General features: G+C 42.9%; 1 long non-coding RNA gene across 1 annotated transcript in view; it reads left to right on the forward strand.

Moving 5' to 3' along the window:
- Positions 1 to 14,948: 14,948 nt before the first annotated feature.
- LOC115384600 (uncharacterized) overlaps positions 14,949 to 15,000 on the forward strand; it is a 1,518-nt gene continuing 1,466 nt past the window's right edge. Inside the window, exon 1 of the long non-coding RNA XR_003930907.1 lies at positions 14,949 to 15,000. This exon is cut by the window's right edge and continues 127 nt beyond it. This is a non-coding gene — a long non-coding RNA (uncharacterized LOC115384600).

Consider the following 15,000-nt stretch of genomic DNA (forward strand, 5'->3'; position numbering starts at 1 on the left):
CTTGGATTCCTGAGATTGCTCTTCGTCGGAGCTGCAGAGGAACGCCGACGCCACCGAGGAGCAGACACAGAACACAGACGATCTGTCAAGTTCACCAACAGAGCTACGGGAGGGCTCTGAGGTCTTTGTCGAAAACCACAGCAACAACGGGACCTTTGTTGACGGGATTCCAGTTGGAAAAATATAAGCAAGTAAGTAGGAGCACTCAAAATCCACTGACATAGAGCTATTTATTTAATAATGATAGTAATGACAGCTGTAATGACTAATGAATAATAAATAACAATAAATAATTGCAATAATGATAATAAATATAGTAATGATAATAATAACAATATATTAGTAGGGTTAGGGTTAGCAGTTTTTTTATTTTTTTGTTTGTTTGTTTGTTTTGCAGTGTTTGACATCAGGTCGATGAACACAGACAATCACTCCAGTTTACCAAGAGAGCTGCAGGGGAGGGCTCTGAGGTCTTTGTGTTCATCGACCTGATTTCAGACGATCAGTCCAGTTTACCAAAGGAGCTGCATGACATGGACTTCTTCAGCAACTGCATGGCCTTCTAATCTGCCCATGGAGTTATAGGTGAAATACCCTACTTCTGCCACACGGGGGCAATCATGCACTTGCTGGAGAAGTCATAGGTGACATACCCTACTTCTGCCACACGGGGGCAATCATGCACTTGCTGGAGAAGTCATAGGTGACATACCCTACTTCTGATCACAAAACACTTATTTCCCCATGGCTTTTTTAATGCACCACATTATATAGGGCTACTTATTTAGTAATGATAGTAATGGCAGCTGTAATGACTAATGAATAATGAATAACAATAAATAATTACAATAATAATAATAATTATAGTAATAATAATAATAATAATAATAATAATAATAATAATAACAATATGACAGTATTAGTAGTAGTAGTAGTAGTAGTAGTAGTAGTAGTAATATTATGATTAACAATAATAATAATAATAATAATGATAATAAGTGTGCTGCTGCTGCTGCTGCTGCTACTACTACTACTTCTGTTACCAAGTATAATATTAATAAGAATGATGATTCTTGTCCTCTAGAACAAAAACAATTTTTCCTCTCAGTCATTTCTTTGAAATGCACACAAACAAAAAATATTCCAATGTTCCTTCATTTATGCCATAACCAAAATAATGGCAGGAAAATGATCATGTTCCATCATCAATTCTTGCATATTTATGTTTGGTAGCACACATTGTCTGCTCTATATGCCTTTTTTGAAACATAATGTAGTTTTCACTGTTTGTAAGCCTGAGTTTCTGCTTTGCATCGTCACTTTTTAAATAAATAGCATGCCTGTGAGATTAGCTGCTACACAAGTTCTCCCTGACATCAGTGTCCCACTCAAACCTATTGAGAAGAATGATTCTCTAATGTGACTTTCATTTAGTAAGATTCTCCCTGAAATGTCTCCCAAATAAGACTTTTTTTTTTCTGCAAAACGTGTGTTGTAAATGTGTCTGCATTTTGTGCTCTCTGCCAGATTGAGGTCAGGGACAGGATGTTAACAAGTAAGGCTAAAAGTTTTTGTTCTCTTCATTGCTTAACAAAGGATTTGTTCACAGCTCAATCTGGAGAGCCAGCCACAATATTTGCATCAGAGCTATTCACAGGCCACATCTGCACTCCTCCCAAAAGGCATAGAAGATTTCAGACAGAAAAAGTCTTAACCCCCCTCAGAAGCATCACTTTTCTGTCTGTTTTGCTATCTTTTATTTTCCTGTTGACTTTCTAACGGCTGTTATGATAATTTCTAATTCAGTTTAAAAAAAAAAAGGAAGATATTTTTGTGAAGGGGAGGGGGATCTGTCCCTCTGAGCTGCTCTTTCCACAGAGATACAGCCACAGGCCATCCACTCAGCTTAACTTCTGGTCTTCATAGCAACAGCAAGCTTATATAGTTCTGCCACAGTCCATGTACTCCCAATAGACAGTCTAATGTGGACTTTTTTGGACTCCCTGCTAATCTTTCATTCTCTGACTTTATCTCTACATGTTTGGACTGGATATTCCATTTGCTCATATTGCTGTCTGTTGTACATTGTCACTTTTTAAATAAATAGCATGCCTGTGAGATGAGCTGCTATTGTAGTCAAGATGACTTGGGCAGTGTGTGGCCTCTCTCCCTCCATCATCACTGTATCTGGGAGACACAAGTTCTCTCCCACTCAAACCTATTGAGAAGAATGATTCTCTAATGTGACTTTCATTTAGTAAAATTCTCCCTGAAATGTCTCCCACATAAGACTGTTTTTCTGCAAAACGTGTGTTGTAACTGTGTTTGCATTTTGTGCTCTCTGCCAGTTGGAGGTCAAAGGTGGGATGTTAACAAGTAATATGCGTCTTCATTGTTCTGATGCAAACATGATGGCTGGCTCTCCTGATTGAGGTGTGAACGTATCCTTTTGTTAAGGTATTCACAGCCCACAGCTGCACCACTCCCAAAAAGCAAAAAAAGATTAAACAGAAAAGTGGTGTTTCTTAGGGGGGGTTTAGGACTTTTACTGTCTTTGTTGTTATCTTTTATTTTCATATTGACTTTGTAACGCTGTTATGATCATTTCTAATTCAGTTTAAAAAAAAAAAAAGGAAGATATTTTTGTCAAGGGGAGGATCTGTCACTCTGAGCTGCTCTTTCCACAGAGACACAGCCACTCACCGACTCTGCACTGTAATGCAGTCATTCTGGAGCAGATTGACTGCAAATTCAGAAACTAACAGATTGGTAATGTAGTTTGTGTATGTTTTCATTCTTCAGCAAACTTCAGCAAGTCACAAACATTAGCATCTGGCAGAGTAATGGGAAACAAAACAATTGTGAAATGCAGCTCCTCATTTTGGACAGTCTCTGCTTGTCTTCAGCACCACATCAGCTGCAAAAGAGATTTCAGACACTGAAAGTCTTAACCCCCCCCTCAGAAAAATCACTTTTCTGTCTTTTTGGCTATCTTTTATTTTCATATTGACTTCGTAACAATGTTATGATCATTTCTAATTCAGTTTTTTTTTTTAAAAAAAGGAAGATATTTTTGTGAAGGGAGGGGGGGGGATCTGTCCCTCTGAGCTGCTCTTTCCACAGAGATACAGCCACAGGCCATCCACTCAGCTTAACTTCTGGTCTTCATAGCAACAGTAAGCTTTTATAGTTCTGCCACAGTCCATGTACTCACAATAGACAGTCTAATGTGGACTTTTTTGGACTCCCTGCTAATCTTTCATTCTCTGACTTTATCTCTACATGTTTGGACTGGATATTCCATTTGCTCATATTGCTGTCTGTTGTACATTGTCACTTTTTAAATAAATAGCATGCCTGTGAGATGAGCTGCTATTGTAGTCAAGATGACTTGGGCAGTGTGTGGCCTCTCTCCCTCCATCATCACTGTATCTGGGAGACAAGTTCTCTCCCACTCAAACCTATTGAGAAGAATGATTCTCTAATGTGACTTTCATTTAGTAAAATTCTCCCTGAAATGTCTCCCACATAAGACTGTTTTTCTGCAAAACGTGTGTTGTAAATGTGTCTGCATTTTGTGCTCTCTGCCAGTTTGAGGTCAGGGACAGGATGTTAACAAGTAAGGCTAAAAGTTTTTGTTCTCTTCATGGCTTAGCAAAGGATTTGTTCACAGCTCAATCTGGAGAGCCAGCCATGATATTTGCATCAGAGCTATTCACAGGCCACATCTGCACTCCTCCCAAAAGGCAAAGAAGATTTCAGACAGAAAAAGTCTTAACCCCCCTCAGAAACATCACTTTTGCTATATTTTATTTTCCTATTGACTGTGTAAGAAAGGGTTAGTAATGAAACTGTATTTCCATTGAGCACATGCATTTTTCCCATTTAGGGGAGTTCTCTGCATATGTATGGAAATCCACCCAGTCCAGGTGAACCAATCATCTCAATCGTTTGCTGTCCCCCTTCCCTTGGGGGGGGACGTGTGGGCGGTTTCGGTTCGTGGACGTCTGTGCACATGCTAATTCGATGCCCTGGGCTTGGCTGAAGCAGTATAAAGGTGAGCTCTTCCTGCACCGTTTCACTTCACTTCTTGCAGTGAGAGACATCCAGACCCCCTGCGATTTTTCGACCTGAGAAGAGTTTTGTTCCACTTTTGGATTTTCATCATGGCTCCAAAACGGTAAGAACGAGCTTCTTTCTTCATTTTTTCTGGATAAAAAGGTTACAACTTGGTTGAGCCACAGTAAATTGATTGTTCAGTGTGTGTGAAGGCCCTCACCAGTCCTACCTTGGTTACATACATTTGCTGTGGATTTTCCATTTGCTTATATTACTAACCCTAAAAGTTCTGAGTGGATTTTCACTGAGTTTCATTTCACTTCTTGCAGTGCGAGACATACCTTTCTGTGATTTTGCCTGCTGAGAACATTTTTATACCTTTGTAATTGCAGTGTTCCCAACCGCCACTACCTCCTGTGCCCGCTCTGCAATAAGAGCCAGGACTGCCTCTCTACACATCTGGAGCGGTCCTGCATGAAGCAGACCAGCAGAGAGGAACGGCTTAAAGTGGTGGAAAAGGCCAAAGAGGAGGCGAGTCTGCTCCTCAGGTCTGGGCGCGTGTACAGCTACCAGCTCCTGCAGGATATTTTGGCCTCCAGAGACCCCCTCAACAGGTATGTGTAAAAAAAAAACAAAAAAACAATTAGATTAATCAATGATTTCTTCTATCAATGAATGAACAGTGCTAACTGTTTCTTGTTTTTGATTTTAAAGGCTGATGGAGGAGCTGCAAAGGAGAAAGAACGTCGTCATTAATGTGCCAGCCCAGCCGTCTGATACATCGACCGGGCCTTCCACTCAGCCTGACTGCCCTGACGTACAGGCCACTGCCACAGGCAACCCCGACTCCCCCGAGGAGTCGAGCGATGTGACAAGTGAGAGCAGTGCGGAGACTTTTCAGTGGTAAGAGCTCATTCACCTCAACAAACTTCTGGTGTTCACATTTCTTTGCACATGTGTGTGAGAGTAGCGTGATCTTTATTGTAACTGTAGTGATTTTTTTCTCATTACAGCAATCGAAACCCAGAGTGGAAGTCAAAGAAGAGGGCACGGATGGCTGAGCTGGGGATGTACAATAAGCATCCCATCGACCATACTCTGTTAAAGGAGTTTGCTGTATACCTGACAACGGACCTCAGAATTGAGAACTTCAAACAAGAGGTGAGCAATTCCATCAAATGTTGAATGATACATTTGTTTCAGTACAGCCATGACTGCAACGGCAGTTGCTGTAAATGTGTAACATTTGCGTTTTGTTTCTCCTCAGGTTGACAATGTGGCACGCTTCCTGTACTTCATGGACCCTGCTGAACCCTCCCTCCTGTTTGTACGGGAACGGGAGAAGACGCAGGAGTTTTTGAGGAAGCTGTCCGAGGCCACCCTAACCCACCAAACCCAGCTGAACTATCTGAAGAGCTTGAAGAGGTTTGTAACATTCGTTTCTCTCCATGTGAATCAGAATCCTTTTATTATCATTAAACACATGTGGGCCACTTGTTGTTATACGTGTGTGATAACTGATTGACTTGTATTTTCATTTTACTTACAAATGTCCAATGTGTTTTTACTTTGTTGAGCAGATTCCTGACCCACCGCATCACAAGAACAGACATGTACAGGACACACCCGGATCTCCACCACGAGGCCACGCTGTACAGCGACTTCATCAATGCTTTGCAAAAGCAACTTTCAAAGGGTGTCAGCAAAGAAGTCGTTGCAAAGCGGTATGTGCAATGTCTTCTGAAAAGTATTTTCTTAACACGTGCACCGTGCAAAAGATTTTGCAGTTTGAGCAATTTTATTTTGTCTGTTCACAGTGACAGAATCGTACACGGGGCCATGACAACGACCCCGCATGATTGCACAGAGGTGCTGAGGGCGGCCAAGAAGGACTTTTTGGCCGTTCTCGGCAAGCTGTACGATGCGGAACAATCGTATGGCTGCCAGCTCCAGACCTCCGAGTGCCTCATGGTGCTGTACTACCTGGAAGCTATTGTCATTCTGAAGCACCTGCAGAGGCCCGGGGTGGTGGAACATATGACCGTGAGTGTTGTCCTTTGATTTTTTTCATGTATGAATTTTTCCTGTGAACACAACAATGAGAGCATCAATGAATGGAATGTCATGTGTGTATGTTTTACGCAGATTGAGGAGTGGAAAAACCGAGCCCAACTCGAAAAGGGCTTTGTGGCCATATCGGTGAAAGAGCACAAGACTGCCACACAGCAGGTGGCAGTCTTTGTTTTGTCTGCGGAAGAGGAGGCTGTAAGTTGACTTTTTTTTCTTTTTCTTTTTCAAGATTACTGTCTCTGTAAAAATCCAGAAATAGAATCTGACATCTGTGCCTCTTTTCTCCACACAGTGGTTCGACAAGTACTTTGACTTTGTGAGGGACCAGCTGAAAATGACAAAGAGGTTCCGGGGGAGCCCAGAGGCCGAAAAAATTGAAGAAGACCCCCAGGAGCGGTTTTTCATTTCCACATCGGGCAGGCAAATATATAACAGCTCCAATGATTTGGCCAGGCTGCACAAAAAGTAAGTACTGTCATCCCTCCTCCTATTAGGTTACTGAACTTGAATGACAAGTAGCAGCTTATCCCATCATAAAGATGTTGTCACTTACAATTTACTCTTCACTCTTTTTTCAGATACAATCTCACACCAGTGTCGAGCCAAACAGCAAGGAGAGTGTTTGAAACTGCCGCCAAATCGATGCCCGATGTCGATAAAGCAGTCATCGCCGACTATCTGACACACAGCACAGCCACAGCCGAGAAGCATTACCGAATGAAGGAGGCTCGCTACCTGATGCGGTCTCTGGAGCTGCTCGACAACTTGAGACGGTAAGCAGATCATTTGTTATAAACACAGTGTGTACACACAGTGGACTTCATTTAGCATATCAGTCTGGACACTGACCTATTTTTATTTTTATTTGGCAGGCAGGGTATCCGTGAAGAAGGTCCACCCAGCCGGGCCCATCCAAAGTCCCGGAACCGAAAGATGGACTTTGAGGAGGAGTGGGCCACCTTCAGTACAGAGCATCCAGTGACAGTGGATGGCAAGGTGCCCTCCCTTGCACACCGGGCTGCTGTATCAGAGGACAGCCAAAGGAAGCTGTATGAGCGCTGGCTGAAATCCCAAATGAAGCTCCGCATACAGCACGCTGTCGGTCAGTATATTATCTGAACCTTTGCAGAATTCTGAACATTAACCTGGACAGAAGTATTCTGTCCCTGTCTTTGCCGATGTCTGAATGGCCAGAACTAACTTTGGATGTTTTTATTCTCCCCACAGAGCAATTCCCCCGTCGGCTCCCCACAGAGAGCAGAGTGACAAAATGGATTGGCGACCAGGGGTGGAAGGGGAATATTCCTTCCGTGCAAAAGGTCCTCGAGGCATGGAAGCCCACTGGTGGCCTCCTGGACATTCCCTCCTCTGGGGCCATCCGTAAGCTCGTAAGCTCCCAGCGGTGGAAGGGGCTTGCGCTTGACGACATTGACGGAAAAGGGAAAGGAGTACGAACCACTCGCATCTTCAGAGCTGGCGAAGTACTCTGTGACTACCATGGTGAGGTGGTCACCGAAGAAGAAGGACAAAACATTCACGACAGCACCGAGGCACAGGAGACGGGCTACATGTTTTTTTACAAAAGGCCCACTGGTGAGAAAATGTGCATAGACGCACATTTGCATAAGTGCTGCTGCCACCCGGACAGACAGACGTTCGGCAGACGGATCAACCACTCTCGAAAGCACGCCAACATCAGGCCTCGTCTCTTCCGCCTCAACTTTGAGAGTGGAGACAGGGATGTGATGTTATTCTTTGCCACAAGAGACATAACAGAAGGAGAGGAAATCCTGTTCAATTATGGGGTGAACAAAAAGCAATTCAGTGGCGAAGGACTAGATCTCGAATGGCTGGACTGAGCTCCCTGCCCTTCTCTTTCCCCTCTCCCTTTTTTTGTACAGAGAAGTGTGGCTATTTTTTGTACATTTTTAGATTTTTTTGTAAATAGTTTCATTTTTTGTATATTTGTTTATTTGTAAATACTTGTATTGTTACTTTTTTACATTTGTCTTACAGTATTTTTTTTTGCTTTTCAATAAAACTTGTGCCTCTGTGAAAAATGAACTTCAGTCTGTTCTTTATTTTCTTTTTTTTTTTTTTTTTTGCATTTCCATTACCAGAAAATAAAGACATCATCATCAACAACAAATGATAGTTAGCTCACAATATGATTAATGGTGACTACATTTAGAATACTGACATGACTTGTAAACACTTGACTTGTCCCAGTTAAGATATGATGCCATGGAATCCCCATGAACAAACGCAACGTGGTTGTCAAAATACACTGATGTCGGGGAGAACTTGTGTTGAATATTTTGAATATTTTGGCATTCTGACTTTTTCTGCAGAGCTTTAACTGTCACTCATCCTGCCGGAGCAGCGACAGCAGGCAGACCAAAAAAACGCCTGCATCATTACCTCTCAGTGGGACAGGAGGGAAAAGCAATGATGGAAGCCAACAGCTTGGAAAACTTGCAGCTGAGCCAGAGACTGCCTCTGAGCCAGGATTCCTTTCAGGAACTACACCTCCTCGCCCAAAGACAAAGACGGGAGTGTACCTTTTTTTTGTGTGTATTTAATTTAATCTTCGTTGTAAATGGTTCTGTGTTCTGTGTTCGTTGTTAATTGTATATAGTTCATTGTCCATTTATTTTAATAAACACATTTGTTTGCAATAAAAAACTTTCTTTGAGGCAGTGACACTGCAAGTATGCTGTACATGACCCCGGGTTTAGCCCGGGGGTCAAAACAGTTTTTCTTGTTTTTTTTTTTTTTTTGGTTGGTGTATTTAATTTGATCTTCTTGTAACTGGTTCTGTGTTCTGTGTTTGTTGTTTATTTTTGATTGTTCATTGTCCATTTATTTTAATAAAAACCGTTCTTTGCAATAAAAACCTTTCTTTGTGGGCAGCGTGCTGCTCGAACCTACATTCGATGAAAACCTCTTCGACATGCCCATGGAGACACCCTCGCAGTGGGACAGGAGGGAAAAGCAATGATGGAAGCCAACAGCTTGGAAAACTTGCAGCTGAGCCAGAGACTGCCTCTGAGCCAGGATTCCTTTCAGGAACTACACCTCCTCGCCCAAAGACAAAGACGGGAGTGTACCTATGTTCCCCGAGTCCTATGTTCCCCAATCACCAACCACGTGCGCTGGAAATCTCTGGTTTCGGCGAGACGGACCGCGTCGAGTTGCTGCCACATTTTGCTCAATTTGGGGAGATTGAAGATTGCCAGATTGATGAAAGCAACCTGTGTGCAGTCATCACCTACAAGACGAGAGTGGAGGCAGAGCAGGCGGCTCTTCACGGCGTGAGATTTAACAACCAGACTTTACGCCTGGCCTGGCACAAGCCCGCCACGGCGCTGAGCTCGGCAGACGCTGATGAGGCAGAACCGGAGGAAGATGAGTACCCAGAAGAGTCGCTGAGTGACGACGCGTTGCTGCAGGATGACGGCGACGAAGAGGAAGACGACAACGAGCCTCGTTCGTGGCGCAGATGAAATCGTGCTGTGAGCTCTCCCGGTGGCGCCCGCGCAGCGGACGAGCAACAATCATGATTTCAATGCCTGATTGTGAATCGACAAGGCACATTTTGCTTTGACTTGACCCTGCTCTTCCACAAGATGCTGTTTGAAACCATCCCCATGTTCACCAGGGGCACCTGCAACCCACAGTTCGTAGTGGATCAGCTTAAAGTGAAGATCCACACGTCGAACCCAGCCCACCCGGTTCTCACGCTGACCAAGAAGGACTTGGACAAGGCCAACAAAGACAAGGCCAAAAGAAGCTTCTCCCCCAACTTCAAGGTGAAGCTGTTTATTTGCTGTGTATTTAATTTGATCTTCTTGTTACTGGTTCTGTGTTCTGTGTTCGTTGTTTTTTTTATATAGTTCATTGTCCATTTATTTTAATAAAAACCGTTCTTTGCAATAAAAACCTTTCTTTATGGGCAACACTGCAATTATGCAATGGATGACCCCCGGGTTTAGCCCGGTGGTCAAAGCAGTTTTTTTTTTTTTTTTTTTTTTGTGTGTATTTAATTTAATCTTCGTTGTAAATGGTTCTGTGTTCTGTGTTCTGTGTTTGTTGTTAATTGTATATAGTTCATTGTCCATTTATTTTAATAAACACATTTGTTTGCAATAAAAAACTTTCTTTGAGGCAGTGACACTGCAAGTATGCTGTACATGACCCCGGGTTTAGCCCGGGGGTCAAAACAGTTTTTCTTTTTTTTTTTTTTTTTTTTGGTTGGTGTATTTAATTTGATCTTCTTGTATCTGGTTCTGTGTTCTGTGTTTGTTGTTTATTTTTGATTGTTCATTGTCCATTTATTTTAATAAAAACTGTTCTTTGCAATAAAAACCTTTCTTTGTGGGCAGCGTGCTGCTCGAACCTACATTCGATGGAAACCTCTTTGACATGACGGGGCATCTGCAACCCACAGTTCGTGGTTTACCAGCTGAAAGTGAAGATCCACACATCGAACCCGGCACACGCCCGCCGCGAGGACAACCTCTCCTTTCCTTGGGAGGGGGTCAGCAGTGTCTCTGTCAACTAAATGGTAATTTGATGGCTTGACCTGCCACCATTTTGAGTTGACTCCATGATCATCTAGCAGAGTACTGGGAGTTCAAATATTTGTGAAATGACAACATTGCCAATCTGCTAGTTTCTGAAGTAGTTGGTGTATGTTTTTATTCTTCAGCAAACGTCAGCAAGTCATAAACGTGTGTCTTAAGTCTCCCTCTGATCTTCTCTCCACAGTGATACAGAAAACCCGGATCCTGACTGAGAGCTGCTGCACATCTTACAGTGGTAACTACAAACACAGACAAGGCTGACACACATCAGTTTTCTTTAATGTTGCTTCAATTCTTCAGTCAGTCTTTGTAACAGTGTGCTCTATTGTTCCTGACACTCCCAGCAGCTCGTCCAGGGTGTTCATCCTGTTGAATACCACACAATGTCATAAGTACCCGATGCTAATTTTGTATGCATGAGCCCACAGGCTGGAAGGTGTTAGACTGCATGAAAAGACCCGCTAATTACAAATGCAGAGTTCAAATCATGAACTGACTCTCCTCTCTCTTATCCAATATCAGCAGATTACATGATGGCTGACAAGTTATCACAGTACTAACCTAAAATCTCTGAAATGTGTGAAAAGGAGGAATAAGCACATTGTCACCCTTAAAGACAAACTCTTAATGGTCTGTGATAAATGACTCACTGATGGTGAATGAGACCATTTATCAGTACAGTTTAGCAAAAATAAAACTTTTAATTCAGTAAACCTTGAAGCAGTTTGGATCAAGGAAAGTTCTAAGTATGTCAGTCAGGCTTAGATCAGGAGCCCCAGCACAATTTTTCTGATCGGTATGATTCTGGTGTCTCAGATTCACAAGTCCAACATTTTGTCTTACAGATCCTCCTCCCAGCCTGTTCCAGTGAGCAGCCTCTGCAAATCTCCCCCAGAGATCTGCAGCTGCAGAGGCCCACATCTTTTGTGATGTGAATTTCGTTTCGCTGATACCAGAGAGAAGGTACTTATGGATGCAGGAGTGCAATGACATTCGTCACCGGGCTGAATAAGCGTCTGCAACCCTTCAAGAAGTTTGAATCAAGACAAGTTTTAAGGTAAAATACTGCTTTACCACTCAAAGGGGAAATTCAGGTGTTACAGTGGCACAAGCAGAAAAAAAAAAAACAGTAAATGTGAGAATAGAAAACCATTACACAATTATACAGGATGACTCTATACAAATGAGGTGAGCAGATAAGTGAGCAGATACAATGGCAAAAAATAAACAAATAAATAAGTACATAAATTAAAAATCAACATGAGGTCCACGAGCCTGGTGTCTTGTTGGATTTTGTGATTCTGTGTGATTCCCCTTCAAATCCAGACACCTTTACAGCTGAGTGGGATTTAGTGTGATGTTGACCTACATTTTGAATCCAGGGGGAAACTTCACAGTTTTCATATCATACATCATTTGTCACTGCTGTAGCAGTAGACATTTCACTGTACTCACAAAAGCACAAATTCTGGTGAGAATGAGCACAATCTGACATTCACTGACAACAGTCTGTGATTAATCACTCACTGATGGTGAATAAGACTATCTGTCGGTACAGTTTAGCAAAAATAAAACTTTTTATTCAGTAAACCTTGAAGCAGTTTGGATGAAGACACACATTTTAAGATAAAATACTCCTTAACCCCCCCCCCCCCCCCCCCCTAATCCCGGGCCCTGCAGTCTTTGTCCACTGTTGTGTCTGTCAGCCTGTCATGTCTTTGCTTCTGACATTGATCATTTTGTGATGTAATGGTTGTAATTGTTCTGCTGAAATGACATATCATGATGCTGTTTGTGAGATCAGTTAAATGTTATTCTCATATTAGCAGCTTGCTTCATTATGCACTGTTTGGACCACCAGGCTCAGGCTGTTTGGGATTCACACCGCCGAGATGGATGGCGTTGCAGGACGTGCTGATAACATGGAGCTTGTGTGGCGGTTGTTTTCATAGGTCTGGCTGGAGTTCCTGGACAGCACAGGGTGGGCTACTTCTTTGCTGCGCTTAAGAGAGTGGGGCAGACTACAGCCACCAGGATCAATTAAAAAAAGAGCCTGCTGAAGTTCCTCACAGATGGTTCACCGAGAAACTCCTTATGGCAGGAGTTTGTGACTTGATGTGTGTTTCTGTCCCGACAGTTGAACTTGGACGCGTCGTAGTGTCGCCCGGCACAAAGGTTGTAGATCTTGTAGTGGTTTTTGTGCTTTGAGTCTAAAAACCGGACCACGTCATCGACGTTCCTGTAAACTCCCTCCAGCCGCTCGGTGGGGAAACCCATGGTGATGATATTACGAGAAGCTCAGGAGGCGCTGGACTTCTACGGAGAGGTCTGCACCCGCGACAAGAAGGGTGTCACCATCCCCAGCCAGCGGCGCTACGTGGTCCACTACAGCTTCCTGCTGAGGACCCAGCTGCCCTACAAGTCCCTGGCCCTGCTCTTCCACAAGATGGGGGCATCTGCAACCCACAGACTTGAAGTTTGACCTCCTGTCCTGACTCAAGAGGAGAGCAAGCCAACATGGCTCCAGCGTCAATTTTTTCTGTTATACAGTAGAAAACATGATGCGTCCCGAGTACTTTTTTGTAACAACTGGTTTTGATAAATTGATGTGGGTAATTAAAAAAAAAAAAAAAAAAAAAAAAAAAAAACGACCCTGCTGAGTAACAGTTCTTTCATTGATTATATTAAACTAGAATGGCAGCAATTTATTTGTATTAATAAAACCCCAGATATCAGCCCTTACACACTGTGGGAAGCTATAAAAGCATATAAATGCTTTTAGCATCGAGGGGGCGCCGAGAGGCAGGGGCTGGGTCAGATGGCGGCTCGCCTTGCGGCGGACCGTCAGCTCGATTTATTTCAGAATAAAAATTTGTAAAGAGAGAAAAAAAAAAAATCCCAGTCCACAAGAATCTTCATTCACTACACATTCACTTAGATTTTCAAGTTATACTTGTTTACATTATTTATTGAGTGTATATAAACATATCAAATATATTTTCAACTTAAATGAAGATATGAAGTAATACAATATAAAATACCACGCCCTATATTATATTATTGTAGATATTAGGTCACCGGATCAGCTTGAGTTGAGTCTTTCAACTGGGTTGCCTGCAGGGATTTTCAAGGTCCAGCAGTGTCAGTATTCAGTGACACAGCATCAAGTATGAACACAGTTTTGCATTGTGTCGAAACGCTTCATGATGCCTCGTCGACCCATCACTAGCTATTACCCTTTTTGTTTAAAACAGTATTGGTTTGACCCGATTTCATTCTTCTATTGTGGTACTGCGCTCTCGTCTGGACCCGCGATTGTTTTCACTACAGTTCCCATGATGACTTGCGGTTTTCAAGATGGCGGCGCCCACGGACGGACGGACGGCAGAAGACCGGAGCCTTTTTTCAGATAAAAAATGCTCTCTACAACGGGGAAAAAAGCTGAATGGGGAGCTTTGGCATACGGAGCCTCGTTTTTCAACATGGACAAGCTGCCGACGGGCGAAAGACGAGGTAAAGTCGCGCGCCGATCGCTACGGAGCTTTGCTGGCGGACTCATTCACTATTAAAGATATTTACCCCCCTAACTTTGGTCACAGGAGAGCGTGGATAGGTGCGAAATGACCACAGAACGGTAACGAAATAAAGTAGGTGGTGTTTGGTGTAAATAGCTGTGAGGTTTGGCGAAGAAGTGTGTGACAAAGATGTGAAATGTGACGATCAGTTTTCGGTGTTTTCGGCCTCTGACGGGAGCCGGTCGGCTCAGAGAACATTCTGCCCGGTGTTATCTTTAAGAGTTGCTTCCCTAATTTCAAATTATACCAAATGTGTGTGAGATTATGTTGTGTTTGGTCGCGGGAGATGCGGATGAGGGTGGCGTGTGGAATTACAAATGACGTGAGCAGATAAGTGACCAGATACAATGGCTAAATAAATAAATAAATAAATAAATAAGAAATAAACATGAGGTCCACGACCATCTTACATTCAATGACAACAGGCTGTGATTAATCACTCACTGATGGTGAATAAGACTATCTGTTGCTACAGTTGAGCAAAAATACAACTTTTAATTCAGTAAACCTTGAAGCAGTTTGGATCAACACACACGTTTTAAGATAAAATACTCCTTAACCCCCCCTAATCCCGGGCCCTGCAGTCTTTGTCCACTGTTGTGTCTGTAAACCTCTCATGTCTTTGCTTCTGACATTGATCATTTTGTGTCTACTACAGCTTCCTGCTGAGGACCCAGCTGCCCTGCTCTACCTCAAGACGGGGGCATCTG

This window comes from Salarias fasciatus, unplaced genomic scaffold, assembly GCF_902148845.1.
Source record: "Salarias fasciatus unplaced genomic scaffold, fSalaFa1.1, whole genome shotgun sequence".
In the NCBI taxonomy this organism is placed as follows: domain Eukaryota; kingdom Metazoa; phylum Chordata; class Actinopteri; order Blenniiformes; family Blenniidae; genus Salarias; species Salarias fasciatus.